General features: G+C 26.3%; 1 long non-coding RNA gene across 1 annotated transcript; it reads left to right on the top strand.

Moving 5' to 3' along the window:
- The first annotated feature begins 7,160 nt into the window (after positions 1-7,160).
- LOC149510797 (uncharacterized) lies at positions 7,161-9,309 on the top strand. Its single transcript, XR_016335095.1, has 2 exons — positions 7,161-8,387; positions 8,798-9,309. It is a non-coding gene; the product is annotated as an uncharacterized LOC149510797 (long non-coding RNA).
- The last annotated feature ends 130 nt before the right edge of the window (positions 9,310-9,439 follow it).

Here is a 9,439-nt window from a genome sequence, read left to right as displayed (position 1 = left end):
CGAGAAGCAACAAGGGGAAAATCTCAACTTGCTCGGACATCGAATGGTGGCAAAGTACATTGCCACTATCCGACGCATCAATGGTAAAGTACGATGGCATTGGTGTTGAGATTTGGAAACCTTTGAAGTTTTTGAATTAGGTTCTTCTGTTCCTAGAAAGAAAAAGAGAGAAAAGAAAAAAAGAGAGAGAGCTTAAAGGTGAGGTCTAAAGAAAAAAGGCTGACCTCTGGCTTATATAGCCATATAAAATGATGTCATTTTGGATATTGTAGAAGAGTTGGATCTGTACATTTCTAAGTGAGTAACTTGAGTAGTAGCTCGACCTGAACCAATAACCCATCTCATTGTCCTTATGGCTGAGCTGAGCTGAGATTATCCACTAGTTGCTCTAGCTAGCTCTTATACCTACAGCCGAGCCATAACCCCCATAAAGTTGAGTCAAAATTTTTTTGGTATTTTCTTTCCATTTTCATTTCTATTTGAATTTATTTATTTATTTCTTTATTTTTATTTTTGAAATAACTTGCATGATTGGATTTTAGGAAAAAGTACATAAGGCATTAATAAAATATTTTTTAACAATAAATAATAATTATCCAATAATGAAATTTTTAGAAATTTCAAATGGTAAATTTTTATAAATTTCTTAGGTGAGAAATTTTTTCTAAATTTGTCCCAAACAGTGAAATAATTTAGATAAATTTCAATAACAATAATTAATATTTATTTTCAAGAAAAGGAGAAAAATAATAATAAGCTAAAATAAAACTTTTTGGTTGAAAATATTTGATAATTACCCAATGATGAGATTTTTAGAAATTTTAAATGATAAATTCCTAAGAAATCTATAGGTGAGAAATTTCTTTAAATTTGTCCCAAATGGTGGAAGAATTTAAACAAAATTTCTCAAAAAATAATTATCATATTATTTTCTTTCCAAAAGAAAAAAAAAGGAAAAATAATAAGAATTTCTAAATAGGCCCAGATGGTGGAGAATTTAGAAATTCAAAAGAAAATATATTTTTAATTTGACCTCAATGATGAAACAATTAGATATATTTTCAACAAAAACTAAAATAAAAATAATTAAATTTTTTTCGACAATAGAGCCTCTTTAAGAACACAAATAAGATTCTTAAATACTCTTGAGGTGAGAGAATATTATAAAGAGTTCTACCAGATTGATAGAGAATCTTAAGAATTATTTTTAATATTTAATACATAAAAATTTAAGACCATTAGAATCAAGACCTTAGGATAAATTTAAAATAAAATTGTACCATTTTTTGGATGGGTATGTGGAGGTACTATAACCTTCCCCATATTTAACTGAACTCTCAAACATTATTTTGGTTAGTAGATCCGAACCTATTCTTTTAGGAACCCTTAATCATACTTAGGAACTCCTTAAAAGGATAGATTCTTTAGGTGACCAATTACACCTAATTAAAAATGATTGATGGCAACTCTATTTGTTAAGTCTAGCTATAGATTTATGGATCTATATGTTATGACATGTTTATTAGGCAATATATAAATGAAAAAATTTTAATAATTAATTAATACTAATTTATAATATTTTCTTTACATTTGCGATTTGTATATTCATATTATATAAAATATTTAAATTAATTCATATATTTTATTGTCTTTTACATAAAAATTACATGTCATAATTTTAATTGATACAAAAATATAAAATATATATATATTTTATTTTATTAAATTCATATATAATTATTACTAAAACTTTAAATTAAATTATATTATATTTTTTTTTATCATTTTTATGTTATATTATCATATATGTTTGGATTGAGGAGAAGGAAAGGAAAGGAAAATAAAGGAAAGTAATGGAGATAGAAAAACCCTTCCTTTATTTAGATAAACTTTTAATTTAAAAGAAAGAAAAAAGATGAAAACTTAATATCCTTTGGTTTCTCTTGTAATCCTCACTTTTTTAATACCTCAGTTTGAGGGAAAAGCTTAAGAAAGGAAAGTTAAAAAATTTTTATTTTTATAAAAAGACTATGATAGCCATATTTTTATTATGAGATTAGATTTGGTTATATAACTAACACTTTCTACAAAAATAATCTCTTTTTATAAGTATTTTATATAACATTACAATTTATAAATATTTTATGATTTTCTAAGTTTTAACAACAAAACAAGCCAAATTATTGTGAAAATAAATTAAAAAACTGAATTAAACACAAAATTAAAAGTAAATCAATAACTAGCTAATAAATTTTACCTTATTAAATATGCTTAATTTTGTTTAAAAAGATTTGTTTATACAAGCTAGGTAGTATAAAAAGATATTTGTATATTATAACTTACTTTATTGAAAAAAAAAGGTTATAATTGAAAAAAATATTATAATGAATTATTTTATTTCTTTTTTACTATTTATCCAAACAATTGTTGTTAGAATTTCTTTATTTTCCTTTATTAATTTTAACTATTCAAACAAGTGATACATGTACCCTTTCTTTTCCTTTAAAAAACTTTCATTTTCTTTATTTTCATTTTCTTTCCTTTCCTTTATTTATATGTATCCAAACATAATGTGAGATTGTAAGGTCCAATTTTGTTAGACTTGAACTATGTTAGAGTTATGAAAATGAAAATCAAACTGGCCTGGTGTGTTGTTAATCAAAAAACTTTTCTCACTTTCTTCTCTTTGGTCTAATCCAAAGTTCCTAGAAATTTGCCTTACAAAATGAGGCCATGTATTTGTAACTTGGCCCCCCAAATTTAATAAAAGTTTAATTTCATATTTTATATATAATTTTTTGTCAAGTGGAAAAAGATAAACTTAAGAAGGTTTTACATTTTTTGTACAAATAACTAAAAATTACTTTGTTATGTTTCGGAATATGAATTTGAAAAATTTTAATTTTATTTGTTATATAAATTGCAAGGATGAAATACATATAAATTCATATAAGTATTTTCAAATTCACTATTAAATAGAGATCGAACAAATTCATAAAATTAAAAACAATCATAACAATTGTGTTCATGCATGTATTTTGTCGTACAAATTATAAATAATTTGAAATAATTTTTTTTTTCAAATTCAAGGCGTAATCGAGCATAATCGATGTTGCTCTTTACTTTTAACTTAAATAATAAAAATGTTTTAAAATTTTAAAACTTTACTTAAATAAATTCTTATACTTTTATTGTATTCAAATAAATTCTTAAGTTTTAATTTGAATCCAAATAAGTCCTTAACCTTTAATTTGTATCCAAATAAACCTTCAAATTTTTAATTTGTACCTAAATTAACTCTTAACATAAATCATTCTTGCATTTGAAACAAAGACTTATTTGGATACAAATCTAAGTATAAAGGTTTTTTAATATAATAAAAGTATAAAGATTCATTTAAGAAAAGTAAAATAGTATAGGGGCTTTTTTTTTTTTAGCATTTTAGCCTTTATTTCTTTTCGCAAGAGGGACTTGAATTTTTTCTTTTTTTTTTGGGGAAAAAGGTATGTACACCAAAATTTATATATATACTTGGTAAGGATCTATAAAAGGAATATTCATCAATATTGCCTTTTTTTTTTCTCAAATAAATGAGCTGTAATTTACTTGTGTGTATTTTGTTCTTATCTTTATTTGCCTTTCAAATATTGATGTGCATCCCCTATATATATATATATATATATGTATATAGAAGTTATATAAATACAATATGCTCTGCTCACTTGAAATTGAAGTGAGTAAGAATTTATACTAATTGAAATCTTTAAGTTTTGACAAGTTTGAACATATGATCAGTACATCATTCATGAGCACAATAATCAATTGTTTGTCATATCTATGTTTTATTAATATAAAAATTTTATAGCCAATGAATGCATGGTTTTACTGGGAAGAGGAAGTCTTAAAATGTTTAATTCTTAGGTTCAAATTTCACTTTGAGGTGACTAAGTGCTGCTTTTAAAAGTTTAGATAGTAAATTTATTTTGACTTTAATAGGAGATATTATTTAAAAAATTTATCTTTTTTTTTAATTTAGTATAGTTTATACTTTTATACCTAAATTGATGACTTGGCCAAGTATAGTGACCCATAATAGCAATTCTTCTTCTCATAGATTTTTTTTTTAACAAAAAAAAGGTCATAATTTAGGGATAACTGAAACGGTTGAAGGTAGTAAGATATTATAAGTATTGAATCATTCTTTATTTTAAAATGACAAAATATTAAATTAAATAAGTTTAATTAAGATTTAAAAAAAAACTTATTTAGTATTGTGCTTAAGTTTTATTATTTTAAGTAGTAAATAAATATTTTTTCTTTCAAATTTGTTATTTGATTTGAAAAATATCTTGAAAATTTATTTTAGAAGTTTGGTCTTAATGTTTATCTCAAAATACAAAATTTCAAGATTGACGATTACTTGAAAAATGTTTCCTACGTTTAAACAAACTTTTGTTTATATTTTGTATTTCTTAAACCAAAAATACTTTTTCATGATTATTTATTTGAGTTTAAATGAAAATCCAATTGTTGTATTCAAATAAATCTATTTATCTTGAACTCTATATAATTTTGATACTATTAGTTTTAAGAAATGGAGTAATTAGAGAAAGTTATTTTGTAAGAACAAAGTTTTTGCAACATTGATTTTGATTTATTTTCCGTATTGATTTATAAAATTTTAATATTTGAATTATATACTATTAGAAAGTTATTTTATTATACTTTCTAATGGACTAAAAAAATTCAAACCCTTTTTTTTAAGTGAAGATATGGTAATTTTACTAAAAACTATGTATATGCAGAGTGTTTGAAAACTGCATAATGGATAGATTTGGAAGCTTGCTATAATTTTTATACATTGAGGCAGATGTTTAATTTTATATTGATGGAAAGCTCATTAAGTATAGTTTTTAAATCTTTAAATAGATTATGATTTGGATTTATATAACTCAAGATATGGTCAATTAAGTAAAAAGAGTGCACAAAGGCCACAACATCCTAGAATGCTACTCGAAATGAAAGGATCGAAGGCCTATAAAAAATGATCAATCCCTTAGCCTAAAATAGCTAAATTTGAATGAAATTCATGATAGGATTGATCCTTTTATGAAGAAGATATCAATCTCTAATGCCCTAGCAACCTTCAATAACTATTTTTTAAAGGAAATAACATTTCTTGTTTTCATAAACTCAATTCCCACAACTCCAAACTTTTTTCAACTATAAAAAAGGACTTTTCCAACACCCATGAAGCTAAGAAACAACACTAAAAGCATTCATATCATCTTCTAGGAAAACCAAGAACATTAAACAAGTTTTAGAGTTTTAATTCTTCCAATTTTTGTATCCAACCTATATTTATTCTTCATTTATCATTTTTTATACTTCATTAGGTAAGCATTTAACCTTTGAAAGATATTCTATATTTTGCAAATTATTTTGTGTTTAAAGGGGGATTTTGAGTCAATGAGTGAAGTATCCTCTTGAAAGATACTGCAAAAAGGATTAGGTAAAATTTTAGAAAAGGTGGAGGTCACTATCTTGACCTTAAAAGATATGAATTATAATTTCTAAGAGAAATTTTCCACTAGTGAATTGCACTCGCTACAATAGCTAAAGAAGAAGACATAGGTGTCTTTAAAAAAGATTCGAACCTCTATAAATACTTGTACTTTATCTCTCAACTTGTACTCTTTTATCTTCATTATTGTTTTTGAAAAAAAAAATCGAAGCTTTAAATCACTATTTTTGTCAAGAAAATTATCTTTTATTTAGTTAACATATTTTAATTTATGTATTTTAGTTTCATATATATTATTTGAAATAATCTTATAAGTTTAAATCATGAACATAATTAAAATTTTAAAAATAAACAAAAATCTCAAACTTTGAGTTAGACCCAAACTCTGATGGGCCAATAGTGCAATTGGCCCTAATATGGGCAGACCATCCCATTACTCTTTATTTTTTTTTTCTCTTTGTTTCTCATATTATCGAAACTACATTATTTAGGCTAACTCATAAAAACCTAATCCTAAACCCTAGCTATAAAACCATTCTTTTAGTATTTCTCTCTTATTAGCATTAACCAATAACCACTTCTTCTTTTTTTAATATTTGCTCTATTTTTCCTACCAGCCACATGCACCACCACTAACATTGATTTTATCGATGGTTGCTCTTTATTCTTTCCTTCACTTTTTCTTCTTTTTCTTTCTTACCACCTTCTTCTTTCCTCAATATAGTAGTGACATCCCATTGGTGTTTGAACCTACAATTGTTGTGTTTCTTCTCTTTCCATTCTCTCTTCCTTTTCCATTCTTTTTCTTTTTCTTTACCCGACCCTCACTTCACCTTTTTCCTTTTTCAAAAGAAAATTTAGCTTTGTCTTTTCAATTGTCCTTGTTTTGATTTACTTTTTGTTTGATTTTTTATTTTGGTTAAATTTAATATAAAGTTATGTAATTTTTGTTTAACCTTTTTGTTTTTGTGTGTGTGTGTGTGTGTGCGTGTTTTTTTTTTTTGAGTTTATTTTTTGAGATTGTATTGGAGTTAAATTCATAGTTTGGATTTTGAGTTTTATGGTGCTTTGTTTGAAAATTATTGAGACTTTTTGCTTGAAATTTTGAAAAATCTATTATTTCATATGTTCATTTCTATTATTATTACCACTGTTGCTACAACCGTCATAAGTGGCAGAGCAGTAGCCATAGCTTCCTTTATTCTTTTCCTTTTCCCATTTCCCTCTCTCCTTTTTCTTTTTTTATTTTTCAAATTTTTTCACTCCTCTATTGAACCTTCCACCTAAGTCACTGTCGCAAAAACTCTTTAATACCCTCAATAATTGAAAAAAAAAAGTATCTTTCTTATCCTTTTTGGATAACTGTCACGTAAGAATGAGCTTGCAAATAAAAATATATATGTGAGATATTAGGTCAAAATATTTCATTTTTCTTTTATAGATCTCTATATTATCATAATATTTCTTAAGATGGTGAATTTTTTTATTTTTATATTAAAAATGATTATATGGTGTCATAATGATTTTATCCGAAAATTTGACCACTAGATTTTAACATGATATATAAATTATAAATTTGTTAATTACTATAGTATTTATAAGATTATTTGTCCATTACGTATTATTATTTAAAATTAATTACGTTAAAAATAAATTAATATTATATTAATTAATAAATTTATAATTCAAATATCACATTAAAAATTTTTAAAATTCAAATATCACCACTATTAAAGCCATTAAGGTAACATAATTCCTTTGCATTCCCCGAAAAATGAAATTAAGCAACTTGGTAGTGTTCTTATCTAGATTTATAATTAGTTTTATAATTAGTTGTCCAGTCTTAGAAATTGGAATCCTCTTCCTTTTCTTTTACTTTCTCAATTACTTCTAGGCATGAGCCAGCAGGATAACTCTTTTGCAGTCATGATATAGCCTTAGCCTTGTGCTGAAAATTGGTCTGGAAAACTTACTATATATACCTAGATAGGCAAAATGAACAATCTCAAACTGAAGCTGTATTTAATAACTATCCCTTAGCAATCATGTCCGAGTGAGAAAATATTAGAATAAAAGAATAGAGTTTTCTTCTTCTGTTACCAGCAATTTGTTTGCGATGTGTTTGCAGCAATCCTCTTTCCTATGCAAGGTTTATCAATTCTAGTATATAGCTGCATTGAAGATTGGTTTTTCATATTTGTAAACCTTCTAGATTGTTCTTTTTCCTTAGCTGATTTTGTCAGATTGTACTTTTTTTATAGCCTCAATGTGTACAAACTGGTCACAATGTGTAAATGTAAAATACATCCATCAAGAGGGAAAAAAATCCTATTTATTCCTCTTTGATTGCAGTACCAATGTTATCTAGTTGGTAACTGGTATGTTATTACAGCTTAAGAGAACAGCTCTTCATGCTCTGCCTTTGCCATAATCAAATTAGTTTGTTCCTTCATGTTTGCTTGTCTTTAACTCTTTACAGGTCTAGTTGCCTGTCTTTAACTATGTGACCGTATAACTAAAAAGTGGCACATGACATGGCAATCAATAATATGAGTTTGTTTAGTGGCTTGAATTATCAATAGCATTCTCCAAATGGGAATTTGTGTCTTCTGCTTACTTCATGTGGTAGGAAACACTTCTATTTGTGCTTGACCACCTGGTATCATAACCATGAACTGATAACTGTGTCAAAGTGTATGTTCTTAAATATATATTTCTTCTTCTAGTTTGTCTGATGCGACATTCAATTCCTTGCTTTGCAGGGACATTTGTTCAGGGCCATGGGAGGTGATTTGCTTTATTGAGCATCTATGCATCTCCAATCTGGTGAAGCTATTGATAATTACGGGTCTTTGCTTCATTAGTAACTACATTTTTCCTTCATAATTAAAAAAATATACAAATTTCTTCTGTCGTTGTTTTCCCCCCCTTCTCTATATCTTTAGTAGGCAGCATCAGAGTACATCTAATATGCTTCACTCTACTGGTTTGTGATGGTTTCCATTTTTCTGCATATATTTATATATTACAGTTAAGAATTTGATTGTTTTACTGTAATGAATCAGTAATATGTTCTGAATACAATGTTTTAGTTATAAATCTTGAAAAAAAAAAAAGAAAAAGGTTCCATTGGCATTCTTGTACATGATATATGTGTAATAGGAACCAAGGACATGCTAAACTGCTAGTATTTAGAGTTAAAATCTTTAGTTGTTTCTCTTAAAACCTTTTATCTAACAAATTTTTTTCTTTATATTTCTTCTTTGCTCTCAGTTTTGATGTTCTTGTACCTGTTATTCAAGTTGGGGATATGCCAATGCATTATAAGAAGCCTTTGCAAGATATGCTGGACTGGTTGTAAAGCATAATGGTTTGCACTAGAAGATATGACATGTTTCTTGTGGCACAAGCTAAAGAATACTAAGCGTGTAAATCGTCGCTGCCATGATCTTCGCCATTTTGAAGCCATTGAAGAAGTAGGGTTCAGTGATTATTATTTAGATAATTATGATTACCGATAGTAAAGTATGTTAAGAAAGAGAAACAAAGAAAGAAATAGGCATAAACTGCAGAGCAGTTACTGTCATAAGCATAATGTAAAGTTGAAGAGTAGTGAAGTAGTGAAGTTTTGGTTCCCTTGAATGGAAGCTGTAGAAGTCTAAGAAATTGTCGACGCCTTCGAATAATAAAAGTAAGAAAACCTCAAAAGAGGAGAGGGATGAGGTGGTAATAGTGGTGGAGAAAGATTGTATTACTTTAGACGAAATAGGACAAAAAGTTGAAAATATTTTTTTATTTAGTGACAAAAGGTTCTTAAATTTCGTTCAATACATCTTTTCTTTGAATCGAATCGAATAGGTTTATTTACATTAAATCTAACGAATTTAAAAAAAAAAAAATTCCAAAATCTCTCAA

The sequence above is a fragment of the Durio zibethinus genome, chromosome 28, assembly GCF_047325235.1.
Source record: "Durio zibethinus cultivar Kanyao isolate XHJ-2024 chromosome 28, ASM4732523v1, whole genome shotgun sequence".
Taxonomy (NCBI): Eukaryota; Viridiplantae; Streptophyta; class Magnoliopsida; order Malvales; family Malvaceae; genus Durio; species Durio zibethinus.
This window is presented reverse-complemented; position numbering and strand designations above follow the sequence as displayed.